We start from the raw sequence: 11,931 nt of genomic DNA, 5'->3' as shown, positions 1-11,931 counted from the left end.
CTTCTTGGAAAACGCCATCACTTTGAATGGAGGAAGAGTATTTATTTTGCCCTCATGTGAGGAACATCCATCTACAGTGTTTTTCTCTCTGCTGTGAAGTTCAAACAGGCTTACAGGCTGGCTGTGGCTGCGACCGGTGGCACAAAACAGCCAGAAAAACCATACGAGCAGCAAAGTGTGCACACACATCCGAGACCGTTTGCAGAAGCGCAGTTTGACCAGTGTCGTCTTTAAAAGGAAAGTTTTCAGAGAGCTTTCCGGCTTACGGCCATACTACCCTGAGAACGCCCGATCTCGTCCGATCTCGGAAGCTAAGCAGGGGCGGGCCTGGTGAGTACTTGGAATGGGAGACCGCCTGGGAATACCAGGTGCTGTAAGCTTTTTAGGCTCTTGGCTTTCAGCAGAGGGCGCTGTTTCCCACTTCTTGGAAAACGCCATCACTTTGAATGGAGGAAGAGTATTTATTTTGCCCTCATGTGAGGAACATCCATCTACAGTGTTTTTCTCTCTGCTGTGAAGTTCAAACAGGCTTACAGGCTGGCTGTGGCTGCGACCGGTGGCACAAAACAGCCAGAAAAACCATACGAGCAGCAAAGTGTGCACACACATCCGAGACCGTTTGCAGAAGCGCAGTTTGACCAGTGTCGTCTTTAAAAGGAAAGTTTTCAGAGAGCTTTCCGGCTTACGGCCATACTACCCTGAGAACGCCCGATCTCGTCCGATCTCGGAAGCTAAGCAGGGGCGGGCCTGGTTAGTACTTGGATGGGAGACCGCCTGGGAATACCAGGTGCTGAAAGCTTTTTAGGCTCTTGGCTTTCAGCAGAGGGCGCTGTTTCCCACCTCTTGGAAAACGCCATCACTTTGAATGGAGGAAGAGTATTTATTTTGCCCTCATGGGAGGAACATCCATCTACAGTGTTTTTCTCTCTGCTGTGAAGTTCAAACAGGCTTACAGGCTGGCTGTGGCTGCGACCGGTGGCACAAAACAGCCAGAAAAACCATACGAGCAGCAAAGTGTGCACACACATCCGAGACCGTTTGCAGAAGCGCAGTTTGACCAGTGTCGTCTTTAAAAGGAAAGTTTTCAGAGAGCTTTCCGGCTTACGGCCATACTACCCTGAGAACGCCCGATCTCGTCTGATCTCGGAAGCTAAGCAGGGGCGGGCCTGGTGAGTACTTGGATGGGAGACCGCCTGGGAATACCAGGTGCTGTAAGCTTTTTAGGCTCTTGGCTTTCAGCAGAGGGCGCTGTTTCCCACTTCTTGGAAAACGCCGTCACTTTGAATGGAGGAAGAGTATTTATTTTGCCCTCATGTGAGGAACATCCATCTACAGTGTTTTTCTCTCTGCTGTGAAGTTCAAACAGGCTTACAGGCTGGCTGTGGCTGCGACCGGTGGCACAAAACAGCCAGAAAAACCATACGAGCAGCAAAGTGTGCACACACATCCGAGACCGTTTGCAGAAGCGCAGTTTGACCAGTGTCGTCTTTAAAAGGAAAGTTTTCAGAGAGCTTTCCGGCTTACGGCCATACTACCCTGAGAACGCCCGATCTCGTCCGATCTCGGAAGCTAAGCAGGGGCGGGCCTGGTTAGTACTTGGATGGGAGACCGCCTGGGAATACCAGGTGCTGAAAGCTTTTTAGGCTCTTGGCTTTCAGCAGAGGGCGCTGTTTCCCACCTCTTGGAAAACGCCATCACTTTGAATGGAGGAAGAGTATTTATTTTGCCCTCATGGGAGGAACATCCATCTACAGTGTTTTTCTCTCTGCTGTGAAGTTCAAACAGGCTTACAGGCTGGCTGTGGCTGCGACCGGTGGCACAAAACAGCCAGAAAAACCATACGAGCAGCAAAGTGTGCACACACATCCGAGACCGTTTGCAGAAGCGCAGTTTGACCAGTGTCGTCTTTAAAAGGAAAGTTTTCAGAGAGCTTTCCGGCTTACGGCCATACTACCCTGAGAACGCCCGATCTCGTCCGATCTCGGAAGCTAAGCAGGGGCGGGCCTGGTGAGTACTTGGATGGGAGACCGCCTGGGAATACCAGGTGCTGTAAGCTTTTTAGGCTCTTGGCTTTCAGCAGAGGGCGCTGTTTCCCACTTCTTGGAAAACGCCATCACTTTGAATGGAGGAAGAGTATTTATTTTGCCCTCATGTGAGGAACATCCATCTACAGTGTTTTTCTCTCTGCTGTGAAGTTCAAACAGGCTTACAGGCTGGCTGTGGCTGCGACCGGTGGCACAAAACAGCCAGAAAAACCATACGAGCAGCAAAGTGTGCACACACATCCGAGACCGTTTGCAGAAGCGCAGTTTGACCAGTGTCGTCTTTAAAAGGAAAGTTTTCAGAGAGCTTTCCGGCTTACGGCCATACTACCCTGAGAACGCCCGATCTCGTCCGATCTCGGAAGCTAAGCAGGGGCGGGCCTGGTGAGTACTTGGATGGGAGACCGCCTGGGAATACCAGGTGCTGTAAGCTTTTTAGGCTCTTGGCTTTCAGCAGAGGGCGCTGTTTCCCACTTCTTGGAAAACGCCATCACTTTGAATGGAGGAAGAGTATTTATTTTGCCCTCATGTGAGGAACATCCATCTACAGTGTTTTTCTCTCTGCTGTGAAGTTCAAACAGGCTTACAGGCTGGCTGTGGCTGCGACCGGTGGCACAAAACAGCCAGAAAAACCATACGAGCAGCAAAGTGTGCACACACATCCGAGACCGTTTGCAGAAGCGCAGTTTGACCAGTGTCGTCTTTAAAAGGAAAGTTTTCAGAGAGCTTTCCGGCTTACGGCCATACTACCCTGAGAACGCCTGATCTCGTCCGATCTCGGAAGCTAAGCAGGGGCGGGCCTGGTGAGTACTTGGATGGGAGACCGCCTGGGAATACCAGGTGCTGTAAGCTTTTTAGGCTCTTGGCTTTCAGCAGAGGGCGCTGTTTCCCACTTCTTGGAAAACGCCATCACTTTGAATGGAGGAAGAGTATTTATTTTGCCCTCATGTGAGGAACATCCATCTACAGTGTTTTTCTCTCTGCTGTGAAGTTCAAACAGGCTTACAGGCTGGCTGTGGCTGCGACCGGTGGCACAAAACAGCCAGAAAAACCATACGAGCAGCAAAGTGTGCACACACATCCGAGACCGTTTGCAGAAGCGCAGTTTGACCAGTGTCGTCTTTAAAAGGAAAGTTTTCAGAGAGCTTTCCGGCTTACGGCCATACTACCCTGAGAACGCCCGATCTCGTCCGATCTCGGAAGCTAAGCAGGGGCGGGCCTGGTGAGTACTTGGATGGGAGACCGCCTGGGAATACCAGGTGCTGTAAGCTTTTTAGGCTCTTGGCTTTCAGCAGAGGGCGCTGTTTCCCACTTCTTGGAAAACGCCATCACTTTGAATGGAGGAAGAGTATTTATTTTGCCCTCATGTGAGGAACATCCATCTACAGTGTTTTTCTCTCTGCTGTGAAGTTCAAACAGGCTTACAGGCTGGCTGTGGCTGCGACCGGTGGCACAAAACAGCCAGAAAAACCATACGAGCAGCAAAGTGTGCACACACATCCGAGACCGTTTGCAGAAGCGCAGTTTGACCAGTGTCGTCTTTAAAAGGAAAGTTTTCAGAGAGCTTTCCGGCTTACGGCCATACTACCCTGAGAACGCCCGATCTCGTCCGATCTCGGAAGCTAAGCAGGGGCGGGCCTGGTGAGTACTTGGATGGGAGACCGCCTGGGAATACCAGGTGCTGAAAGCTTTTTAGGCTCTTGGCTTTCAGCAGAGGGCGCTGTTTCCCACCTCTTGGAAAACGCCATCACTTTGAATGGAGGAAGAGTATTTATTTTGCCCTCATGGGAGGAACATCCATCTACAGTGTTTTTCTCTCTGCTGTGAAGTTCAAACAGGCTTACAGGCTGGCTGTGGCTGCGACCGGTGGCACAAAACAGCCAGAAAAACCATACGAGCAGCAAAGTGTGCACACACATCCGAGACCGTTTGCAGAAGCGCAGTTTGACCAGTGTCGTCTTTAAAAGGAAAGTTTTCAGAGAGCTTTCCGGCTTACGGCCATACTACCCTGAGAACGCCCGATCTCGTCTGATCTCGGAAGCTAAGCAGGGGCGGGCCTGGTGAGTACTTGGATGGGAGACCGCCTGGGAATACCAGGTGCTGTAAGCTTTTTAGGCTCTTGGCTTTCAGCAGAGGGCGCTGTTTCCCACCTCTTGGAAAACGCCATCACTTTGAATGGAGGAAGAGTATTTATTTTGCCCTCATGGGAGGAACATCCATCTACAGTGTTTTTCTCTCTGCTGTGAAGTTCAAACAGGCTTACAGGCTGGCTGTGGCTGCGACCGGTGGCACAAAACAGCCAGAAAAACCATACGAGCAGCAAAGTGTGCACACACATCCGAGACCGTTTGCAGAAGCGCAGTTTGACCAGTGTCGTCTTTAAAAGGAAAGTTTTCAGAGAGCTTTCCGGCTTACAGCCATACTACCCTGAGAACGCCCGATCTCGTCCGATCTCGGAAGCTAAGCAGGGGCGGGCCTGGTGAGTACTTGGAATGGGAGACCGCCTGGGAATACCAGGTGCTGTAAGCTTTTTAGGCTCTTGGCTTTCAGCAGAGGGCGCTGTTTCCCACTTCTTGGAAAACGCCATCACTTTGAATGGAGGAAGAGTATTTATTTTGCCCTCATGTGAGGAACATCCATCTACAGTGTTTTTCTCTCTGCTGTGAAGTTCAAACAGGCTTACAGGCTGGCTGTGGCTGCGACCGGTGGCACAAAACAGCCAGAAAAACCATACGAGCAGCAAAGTGTGCACACACATCCGAGACCGTTTGCAGAAGCGCAGTTTGACCAGTGTCGTCTTTAAAAGGAAAGTTTTCAGAGAGCTTTCCGGCTTACGGCCATACTACCCTGAGAACGCCCGATCTCGTCTGATCTCGGAAGCTAAGCAGGGGCGGGCCTGGTGAGTACTTGGATGGGAGACCGCCTGGGAATACCAGGTGCTGTAAGCTTTTTAGGCTCTTGGCTTTCAGCAGAGGGCGCTGTTTCCCACTTCTTGGAAAACGCCGTCACTTTGAATGGAGGAAGAGTATTTATTTTGCCCTCATGTGAGGAACATCCATCTACAGTGTTTTTCTCTCTGCTGTGAAGTTCAAACAGGCTTACAGGCTGGCTGTGGCTGCGACCGGTGGCACAAAACAGCCAGAAAAAACATACGAGCAGCAAAGTGTGCACACACATCCGAGACCGTTTGCAGAAGCGCAGTTTGACCAGTGTCGTCTTTAAAAGGAAAGTTTTCAGAGAGCTTTCCGGCTTACGGCCATACTACCCTGAGAACGCCCGATCTCGTCCGATCTTGGAAGCTAAGCAGGGGCGGGCCTGGTTAGTACTTGGATGGGAGACCGCCTGGGAATACCAGGTGCTGAAAGCTTTTTAGGCTCTTGGCTTTCAGCAGAGGGCGCTGTTTCCCACCTCTTGGAAAACGCCATCACTTTGAATGGAGGAAGAGTATTTATTTTGCCCTCATGGGAGGAACATCCATCTACAGTGTTTTTCTCTCTGCTGTGAAGTTCAAACAGGCTTACAGGCTGGCTGTGGCTGCGACCGGTGGCACAAAACAGCCAGAAAAACCATACGAGCAGCAAAGTGTGCACACACATCCGAGACCGTTTGCAGAAGCGCAGTTTGACCAGTGTCGTCTTTAAAAGGAAAGTTTTCAGAGAGCTTTCCGGCTTACGGCCATACTATCCTGAGAACGCCCGATCTCGTCCGATCTCGGAAGCTAAGCAGGGCCGGGCCTGGTTAGTACTTGGATGGGAGACCGCCTGGGAATTCCAGGTGCTGTAAGCTTTTTAGGCTCTTGGCTTTCAGCAGAGGGCGCTGTTTCCCACTTCTTGGAAAACGCCATCACTTTGAATGGAGGAAGAGTATTTATTTTGCCCTCATGTGAGGAACATCCATCTATTTGTCTCTCTGCTGTGAAGTTCAAACAGGCTTACAGGCTGGCTGTGGCTGCGACCGGTGGCACAAAACAGCCAGAAAAACCATACGAGCAGCAAAGTGTGCACACACATCCGAGACCGTTTGCAGAAGCGCAGTTTGACCAGTGTCGTCTTTAAAAGGAAAGTTTTCAGAGAGCTTTCCGGCTTACGGCCATACTACCCTGAGAACGCCCGATCTCGTCCGATCTCGGAAGCTAAGCAGGGGCGGGCCTGGTGAGTACTTGGATGGGAGACCGCCTGGGAATACCAGGTGCTGTAAGCTTTTTAGGCTCTTGGCTTTCAGCAGAGGGCGCTGTTTCCCACTTCTTGGAAAACGCCATCACTTTGAATGGAGGAAGAGTATTTATTTTGCCCTCATGGGAGGAACATCCATCTACAGTGTTTTTCTCTCTGCTGTGAAGTTCAAACAGGCTTACAGGCTGGCTGTGACTGCGACCGGTGGCACAAAACAGCCAGAAAAAACATACGAGCAGCAAAGTGTGCACACACATCCGAGACCGTTTGCAGAAGCGCAGTTTGACCAGTGTCGTCTTTAAAAGGAAAGTTTTCAGAGAGCTTTCCGGCTTACGGCCATACTACCCTGAGAACGCCCGATCTCGTCCGATCTCGGAAGCTAAGCAGGGGCGGGCCTGGTGAGTACTTGGATGGGAGACCGCCTGGGAATACCAGGTGCTGTAAGCTTTTTAGGCTCTTGGCTTTCAGCAGAGGGCGCTGTTTCCCACTTCTTGGAAAACGCCATCACTTTGAATGGAGGAAGAGTATTTATTTTGCCCTCATGTGAGGAACATCCATCTACAGTGTTTTTCTCTCTGCTGTGAAGTTCAAACAGGCTTACAGGCTGGCTGTGGCTGCGACCGGTGGCACAAAACAGCCAGAAAAACCATACGAGCAGCAAAGTGTGCACACACATCCGAGACCGTTTGCAGAAGCGCAGTTTGACCAGTGTCGTCTTTAAAAGGAAAGTTTTCAGAGAGCTTTCCGGCTTACGGCCATACTACCCTGAGAACGCCCGATCTCGTCCGATCTCGGAAGCTAAGCAGGGGCGGGCCTGGTGAGTACTTGGATGGGAGACCGCCTGGGAATACCAGGTGCTGTAAGCTTTTTAGGCTCTTGGCTTTCAGCAGAGGGCGCTGTTTCCCACTTCTTGGAAAACGCCATCACTTTGAATGGAGGAAGAGTATTTATTTTGCCCACATGTGAGGAACATCCATCTACAGTGTTTTTCTCTCTGCTGTGAAGTTCAAACAGGCTTACAGGCTGGCTGTGGCTGCGACCGGTGGCACAAAACAGCCAGAAAAACCATACGAGCAGCAAAGTGTGCACACACATCCGAGACCGTTTGCAGAAGCGCAGTTTGACCAGTGTCGTCTTTAAAAGGAAAGTTTTCAGAGAGCTTTCCGGCTTACGGCCATACTACCCTGAGAACGCCCGATCTCGTCCGATCTCGGAAGCTAAGCAGGGGCGGGCCTGGTTAGTACTTGGATGGGAGACCGCCTGGGAATACCAGGTGCTGTAAGCTTTTTAGGCTCTTGGCTTTCAGCAGAGGGCGCTGTTTCCCACCTCTCTGAAAACGCCATCACTTTGAATGGAGGAAGAGTATTTATTTTGCCCTCATGGGAGGAACATCCATCTACAGTGTTTTTCTCTCTGCTGTGAAGTTCAAACAGGCTTACAGGCTGGCTGTGGCTGCGACCGGTGGCACAAAACAGCCAGAAAAACCATACGAGCAGCAAAGTGTGCACACACATCCGAGACCGTTTGCAGAAGCGCAGTTTGACCAGTGTCGTCTTTAAAAGGAAAGTTTTCAGAGAGCTTTCCGGCTTACGGCCATACTACCCTGAGAACGCCCGATCTCGTCCGATCTCGGAAGCTAAGCAGGGGCGGGCCTGGTTAGTACTTGGATGGGAGACCGCCTGGGAATACCAGGTGCTGTAAGCTTTTTAGGCTCTTGGCTTTCAGCAGAGGGCGCTGTTTCCCACTTCTTGGAAAACGCCATCACTTTGAATGGAGGAAGAGTATTTATTTTGCCCTCATGTGAGGAACATCCATCTACAGTGTTTTTCTCTCTGCTGTGAAGTTCAAACAGGCTTACAGGCTGGCTGTGGCTGCGACCGGTGGCACAAAACAGCCAGAAAAACCATACGAGCAGCAAAGTGTGCACACACATCCGAGACCGTTTGCAGAAGCGCAGTTTGACCAGTGTCGTCTTTAAAAGGAAAGTTTTCAGAGAGCTTTCCGGCTTACGGCCATACTACCCTGAGAACGCCCGATCTCGTCCGATCTCGGAAGCTAAGCAGGGGCGGGCCTGGTTAGTACTTGGATGGGAGACCGCCTGGGAATACCAGGTGCTGTAAGCTTTTTAGGCTCTTGGCTTTCAGCAGAGGGCGCTGTTTCCCACCTCTCTGAAAACGCCATCACTTTGAATGGAGGAAGAGTATTTATTTTGCCCTCATGGGAGGAACATCCATCTACAGTGTTTTTCTCTCTGCTGTGAAGTTCAAACAGGCTTACAGGCTGGCTGTGGCTGCGACCGGTGGCACAAAACAGCCAGAAAAACCATACGAGCAGCAAAGTGTGCACACACATCCGAGACCGTTTGCAGAAGCGCAGTTTGACCAGTGTCGTCTTTAAAAGGAAAGTTTTCAGAGAGCTTTCCGGCTTACGGCCATACTACCCTGAGAACGCCCGATCTCGTCCGATCTCGGAAGCTAAGCAGGGGCGGGCCTGGTTAGTACTTGGATGGGAGACCGCCTGGGAATACCAGGTGCTGTAAGCTTTTTAGGCTCTTGGCTTTCAGCAGAGGGCGCTGTTTCCCACTTCTTGGAAAACGCCATCACTTTGAATGGAGGAAGAGTATTTATTTTGCCCTCATGTGAGGAACATCCATCTACAGTGTTTTTCTCTCTGCTGTGAAGTTCAAACAGGCTTACAGGCTGGCTGTGGCTGCGACCGGTGGCACAAAACAGCCAGAAAAACCATACGAGCAGCAAAGTGTGCACACACATCCGAGACCGTTTGCAGAAGCGCAGTTTGACCAGTGTCGTCTTTAAAAGGAAAGTTTTCAGAGAGCTTTCCGGCTTACGGCCATACTACCCTGAGAACGCCCGATCTCGTCCGATCTCGGAAGCTAAGCAGGGGCGGGCCTGGTGAGTACTTGGATGGGAGACCGCCTGGGAATACCAGGTGCTGTAAGCTTTTTAGGCTCTTGGCTTTCAGCAGAGGGCGCTGTTTCCCACTTCTTGGAAAACGCCATCACTTTGAATGGAGGAAGAGTATTTATTTTGCCCTCATGTGAGGAACATCCATCTACAGTGTTTTTCTCTCTGCTGTGAAGTTCAAACAGGCTTACAGGCTGGCTGTGGCTGCGACCGGTGGCACAAAACAGCCAGAAAAACCATACGAGCAGCAAAGTGTGCACACACATCCGAGACCGTTTGCAGAAGCGCAGTTTGACCAGTGTCGTCTTTAAAAGGAAAGTTTTCAGAGAGCTTTCCGGCTTACGGCCATACTACCCTGAGAACGTCCGATCTCGGAAGCTAAGCAGGGGCGGGCCTGGTGAGTACTTGGAATGGGAGACCGCCTGGGAATACCAGGTGCTGTAAGCTTTTTAGGCTCTTGGCTTTCAGCAGAGGGCGCTGTTTCCCACTTCTTGGAAAACGCCATCACTTTGAATGGAGGAAGAGTATTTATTTTGCCCTCATGTGAGGAACATCCATCTACAGTGTTTTTCTCTCTGCTGTGAAGTTCAAACAGGCTTACAGGCTGGCTGTGGCTGCGACCGGTGGCACAAAACAGCCAGAAAAACCATACGAGCAGCAAAGTGTGCACACACATCCGAGACCGTTTGCAGAAGCGCAGTTTGACCAGTGTCGTCTTTAAAAGGAAAGTTTTCAGAGAGCTTTCCGGCTTACGGCCATACTACCCTGAGAACGCCCGATCTCGTCCGATCTCGGAAGCTAAGCAGGGGCGGGCCTGGTTAGTACTTGGATGGGAGACCGCCTGGGAATACCAGGTGCTGTAAGCTTTTTAGGCTCTTGGCTTTCAGCAGAGGGCGCTGTTTCCCACTTCTTGGAAAACGCCATCACTTTGAATGGAGGAAGAGTATTTATTTTGCCCTCATGTGAGGAACATCCATCTACAGTGTTTTTCTCTCTGCTGTGAAGTTCAAACAGGCTTACAGGCTGGCTGTGGCTGCGACCGGTGGCACAAAACAGCCAGAAAAACCATACGAGCAGCAAAGTGTGCACACACATCCGAGACCGTTTGCAGAAGCGCAGTTTGACCAGTGTCGTCTTTAAAAGGAAAGTTTTCAGAGAGCTTTCCGGCTTACGGCCATACTACCCTGAGAACGCCCGATCTCGTCCGATCTCGGAAGCTAAGCAGGGGCGGGCCTGGTGAGTACTTGGATGGGAGACCGCCTGGGAATACCAGGTGCTGTAAGCTTTTTAGGCTCTTGGCTTTCAGCAGAGGGCGCTGTTTCCCACTTCTTGGAAAACGCCATCACTTTGAATGGAGGAAGAGTATTTATTTTGCCCTCATGTGAGGAACATCCATCTACAGTGTTTTTCTCTCTGCTGTGAAGTTCAAACAGGCTTACAGGCTGGCTGTGGCTGCGACCGGTGGCACAAAACAGCCAGAAAAACCATACGAGCAGCAAAGTGTGCACACACATCCGAGACCGTTTGCAGAAGCGCAGTTTGACCAGTGTCGTCTTTAAAAGGAAAGTTTTCAGAGAGCTTTCCGGCTTACGGCCATACTACCCTGAGAACGCCCGATCTCGTCCGATCTCGGAAGCTAAGCAGGGGCGGGCCTGGTGAGTACTTGGATGGGAGACCGCCTGGGAATACCAGGTGCTGTAAGCTTTTTAGGCTCTTGGCTTTCAGCAGAGGGCGCTGTTTCCCACTTCTTGGAAAACGCCATCACTTTGAATGGAGGAAGAGTATTTATTTTGCCCTCATGTGAGGAACATCCATCTACAGTGTTTTTCTCTCTGCTGTGAAGTTCAAACAGGCTTACAGGCTGGCTGTGGCTGCGACCGGTGGCACAAAACAGCCAGAAAAACCATACGAGCAGCAAAGTGTGCACACACATCCGAGACCGTTTGCAGAAGCGCAGTTTGACCAGTGTCGTCTTTAAAAGGAAAGTTTTCAGAGAGCTTTCCGGCTTACGGCCATACTACCCTGAGAACGCCCGATCTCGTCCGATCTCGGAAGCTAAGCAGGGGCGGGCCTGGTTAGTACTTGGATGGGAGACCGCCTGGGAATACCAGGTGCTGTAAGCTTTTTAGGCTCTTGGCTTTCAGCAGAGGGCGCTGTTTCCCACCTCTCTGAAAACGCCATCACTTTGAATGGAGGAAGAGTATTTATTTTGCCCTCATGGGAGGAACATCCATCTACAGTGTTTTTCTCTCTGCTGTGAAGTTCAAACAGGCTTACAGGCTGGCTGTGGCTGCGACCGGTGGCACAAAACAGCCAGAAAAACCATACGAGCAGCAAAGTGTGCACACACATCCGAGACCGTTTGCAGAAGCGCAGTTTGACCAGTGTCGTCTTTAAAAGGAAAGTTTTCAGAGAGCTTTCCGGCTTACGGCCATACTACCCTGAGAACGCCCGATCTCGTCCGATCTCGGAAGCTAAGCAGGGGCGGGCCTGGTTAGTACTTGGATGGGAGACCGCCTGGGAATACCAGGTGCTGTAAGCTTTTTAGGCTCTTGGCTTTCAGCAGAGGGCGCTGTTTCCCACTTCTTGGAAAACGCCATCACTTTGAATGGAGGAAGAGTATTTATTTTGCCCTCATGTGAGGAACATCCATCTACAGTGTTTTTCTCTCTGCTGTGAAGTTCAAACAGGCTTACAGGCTGGCTGTGGCTGCGACCGGTGGCACAAAACAGCCAGAAAAACCATACGAGCAGCAAAGTGTGCACACACATCCGAGACCGTTTGCAGAAGCGC

The 11,931-nt window shown here is 51.0% G+C and overlaps 27 non-coding genes and 1 pseudogene across 27 annotated transcripts; all 28 read left to right on the top strand.

Moving 5' to 3' along the window:
- The first annotated feature begins 260 nt into the window (after positions 1 to 260).
- On the top strand, positions 261 to 380 carry LOC129175293 (5S ribosomal RNA). Its single transcript, XR_008568257.1, has one exon. It is a non-coding gene; the product is annotated as a 5S ribosomal RNA (ribosomal RNA).
- A 300-nt stretch (positions 381 to 680) lies between these two features.
- On the top strand, positions 681 to 799 carry LOC129175061 (5S ribosomal RNA). Its single transcript, XR_008568031.1, has one exon. It is a non-coding gene; the product is annotated as a 5S ribosomal RNA (ribosomal RNA).
- A 300-nt stretch (positions 800 to 1,099) lies between these two features.
- Positions 1,100 to 1,218, top strand: LOC129174946 (5S ribosomal RNA). Its single transcript, XR_008567917.1, has one exon. It is a non-coding gene; the product is annotated as a 5S ribosomal RNA (ribosomal RNA).
- Positions 1,219 to 1,518: 300 nt separating this feature from the next.
- Positions 1,519 to 1,637, top strand: LOC129175060 (5S ribosomal RNA). Its single transcript, XR_008568029.1, has one exon. It is a non-coding gene; the product is annotated as a 5S ribosomal RNA (ribosomal RNA).
- Positions 1,638 to 1,937: 300 nt separating this feature from the next.
- On the top strand, positions 1,938 to 2,056 carry LOC129175804 (5S ribosomal RNA). Its single transcript, XR_008568750.1, has one exon. It is a non-coding gene; the product is annotated as a 5S ribosomal RNA (ribosomal RNA).
- Positions 2,057 to 2,356: 300 nt separating this feature from the next.
- On the top strand, positions 2,357 to 2,475 carry LOC129175803 (5S ribosomal RNA). Its single transcript, XR_008568749.1, has one exon. It is a non-coding gene; the product is annotated as a 5S ribosomal RNA (ribosomal RNA).
- Positions 2,476 to 2,775: 300 nt separating this feature from the next.
- On the top strand, positions 2,776 to 2,894 carry LOC129175161 (5S ribosomal RNA). Its single transcript, XR_008568131.1, has one exon. It is a non-coding gene; the product is annotated as a 5S ribosomal RNA (ribosomal RNA).
- A 300-nt stretch (positions 2,895 to 3,194) lies between these two features.
- LOC129175802 (5S ribosomal RNA) lies at positions 3,195 to 3,313 on the top strand. The gene has a single exon (XR_008568748.1). It is a non-coding gene; the product is annotated as a 5S ribosomal RNA (ribosomal RNA).
- A 300-nt stretch (positions 3,314 to 3,613) lies between these two features.
- LOC129175192 (5S ribosomal RNA) lies at positions 3,614 to 3,732 on the top strand. Its single transcript, XR_008568161.1, has one exon. It is a non-coding gene; the product is annotated as a 5S ribosomal RNA (ribosomal RNA).
- Positions 3,733 to 4,032: 300 nt separating this feature from the next.
- LOC129174945 (5S ribosomal RNA) lies at positions 4,033 to 4,151 on the top strand. The gene has a single exon (XR_008567916.1). It is a non-coding gene; the product is annotated as a 5S ribosomal RNA (ribosomal RNA).
- Positions 4,152 to 4,451: 300 nt separating this feature from the next.
- On the top strand, positions 4,452 to 4,571 carry LOC129175342 (5S ribosomal RNA). Its single transcript, XR_008568304.1, has one exon. It is a non-coding gene; the product is annotated as a 5S ribosomal RNA (ribosomal RNA).
- Positions 4,572 to 4,871: 300 nt separating this feature from the next.
- Positions 4,872 to 4,990, top strand: LOC129174943 (5S ribosomal RNA). Its single transcript, XR_008567914.1, has one exon. It is a non-coding gene; the product is annotated as a 5S ribosomal RNA (ribosomal RNA).
- Positions 4,991 to 5,290: 300 nt separating this feature from the next.
- LOC129175205 (5S ribosomal RNA) lies at positions 5,291 to 5,409 on the top strand. Its single transcript, XR_008568173.1, has one exon. It is a non-coding gene; the product is annotated as a 5S ribosomal RNA (ribosomal RNA).
- Positions 5,410 to 5,709: 300 nt separating this feature from the next.
- LOC129175572 (5S ribosomal RNA) lies at positions 5,710 to 5,828 on the top strand. Its single transcript, XR_008568521.1, has one exon. It is a non-coding gene; the product is annotated as a 5S ribosomal RNA (ribosomal RNA).
- Positions 5,829 to 6,123: 295 nt separating this feature from the next.
- Positions 6,124 to 6,242, top strand: LOC129175801 (5S ribosomal RNA). Its single transcript, XR_008568747.1, has one exon. It is a non-coding gene; the product is annotated as a 5S ribosomal RNA (ribosomal RNA).
- Positions 6,243 to 6,542: 300 nt separating this feature from the next.
- On the top strand, positions 6,543 to 6,661 carry LOC129175800 (5S ribosomal RNA). Its single transcript, XR_008568746.1, has one exon. It is a non-coding gene; the product is annotated as a 5S ribosomal RNA (ribosomal RNA).
- A 300-nt stretch (positions 6,662 to 6,961) lies between these two features.
- On the top strand, positions 6,962 to 7,080 carry LOC129175798 (5S ribosomal RNA). Its single transcript, XR_008568744.1, has one exon. It is a non-coding gene; the product is annotated as a 5S ribosomal RNA (ribosomal RNA).
- Positions 7,081 to 7,380: 300 nt separating this feature from the next.
- Positions 7,381 to 7,499, top strand: LOC129175398 (5S ribosomal RNA). Its single transcript, XR_008568352.1, has one exon. It is a non-coding gene; the product is annotated as a 5S ribosomal RNA (ribosomal RNA).
- A 300-nt stretch (positions 7,500 to 7,799) lies between these two features.
- On the top strand, positions 7,800 to 7,918 carry LOC129175397 (5S ribosomal RNA). The gene has a single exon (XR_008568351.1). It is a non-coding gene; the product is annotated as a 5S ribosomal RNA (ribosomal RNA).
- A 300-nt stretch (positions 7,919 to 8,218) lies between these two features.
- On the top strand, positions 8,219 to 8,337 carry LOC129175396 (5S ribosomal RNA). The gene has a single exon (XR_008568350.1). It is a non-coding gene; the product is annotated as a 5S ribosomal RNA (ribosomal RNA).
- A 300-nt stretch (positions 8,338 to 8,637) lies between these two features.
- Positions 8,638 to 8,756, top strand: LOC129175395 (5S ribosomal RNA). Its single transcript, XR_008568349.1, has one exon. It is a non-coding gene; the product is annotated as a 5S ribosomal RNA (ribosomal RNA).
- Positions 8,757 to 9,056: 300 nt separating this feature from the next.
- Positions 9,057 to 9,175, top strand: LOC129175797 (5S ribosomal RNA). Its single transcript, XR_008568743.1, has one exon. It is a non-coding gene; the product is annotated as a 5S ribosomal RNA (ribosomal RNA).
- Positions 9,176 to 9,475: 300 nt separating this feature from the next.
- Positions 9,476 to 9,585, top strand: LOC129175390 (5S ribosomal RNA; annotated as a pseudogene).
- Positions 9,586 to 9,885: 300 nt separating this feature from the next.
- Positions 9,886 to 10,004, top strand: LOC129175394 (5S ribosomal RNA). Its single transcript, XR_008568348.1, has one exon. It is a non-coding gene; the product is annotated as a 5S ribosomal RNA (ribosomal RNA).
- A 300-nt stretch (positions 10,005 to 10,304) lies between these two features.
- Positions 10,305 to 10,423, top strand: LOC129175796 (5S ribosomal RNA). Its single transcript, XR_008568742.1, has one exon. It is a non-coding gene; the product is annotated as a 5S ribosomal RNA (ribosomal RNA).
- A 300-nt stretch (positions 10,424 to 10,723) lies between these two features.
- LOC129175795 (5S ribosomal RNA) lies at positions 10,724 to 10,842 on the top strand. Its single transcript, XR_008568741.1, has one exon. It is a non-coding gene; the product is annotated as a 5S ribosomal RNA (ribosomal RNA).
- A 300-nt stretch (positions 10,843 to 11,142) lies between these two features.
- On the top strand, positions 11,143 to 11,261 carry LOC129175393 (5S ribosomal RNA). Its single transcript, XR_008568347.1, has one exon. It is a non-coding gene; the product is annotated as a 5S ribosomal RNA (ribosomal RNA).
- Positions 11,262 to 11,561: 300 nt separating this feature from the next.
- LOC129175391 (5S ribosomal RNA) lies at positions 11,562 to 11,680 on the top strand. The gene has a single exon (XR_008568346.1). It is a non-coding gene; the product is annotated as a 5S ribosomal RNA (ribosomal RNA).
- Positions 11,681 to 11,931: the final 251 nt, after the last annotated feature.

Source organism: Dunckerocampus dactyliophorus, unplaced genomic scaffold (assembly GCF_027744805.1).
Source record: "Dunckerocampus dactyliophorus isolate RoL2022-P2 unplaced genomic scaffold, RoL_Ddac_1.1 HiC_scaffold_23, whole genome shotgun sequence".
Taxonomy (NCBI): Eukaryota; Metazoa; Chordata; class Actinopteri; order Syngnathiformes; family Syngnathidae; genus Dunckerocampus; species Dunckerocampus dactyliophorus.
This window is presented reverse-complemented; position numbering and strand designations above follow the sequence as displayed.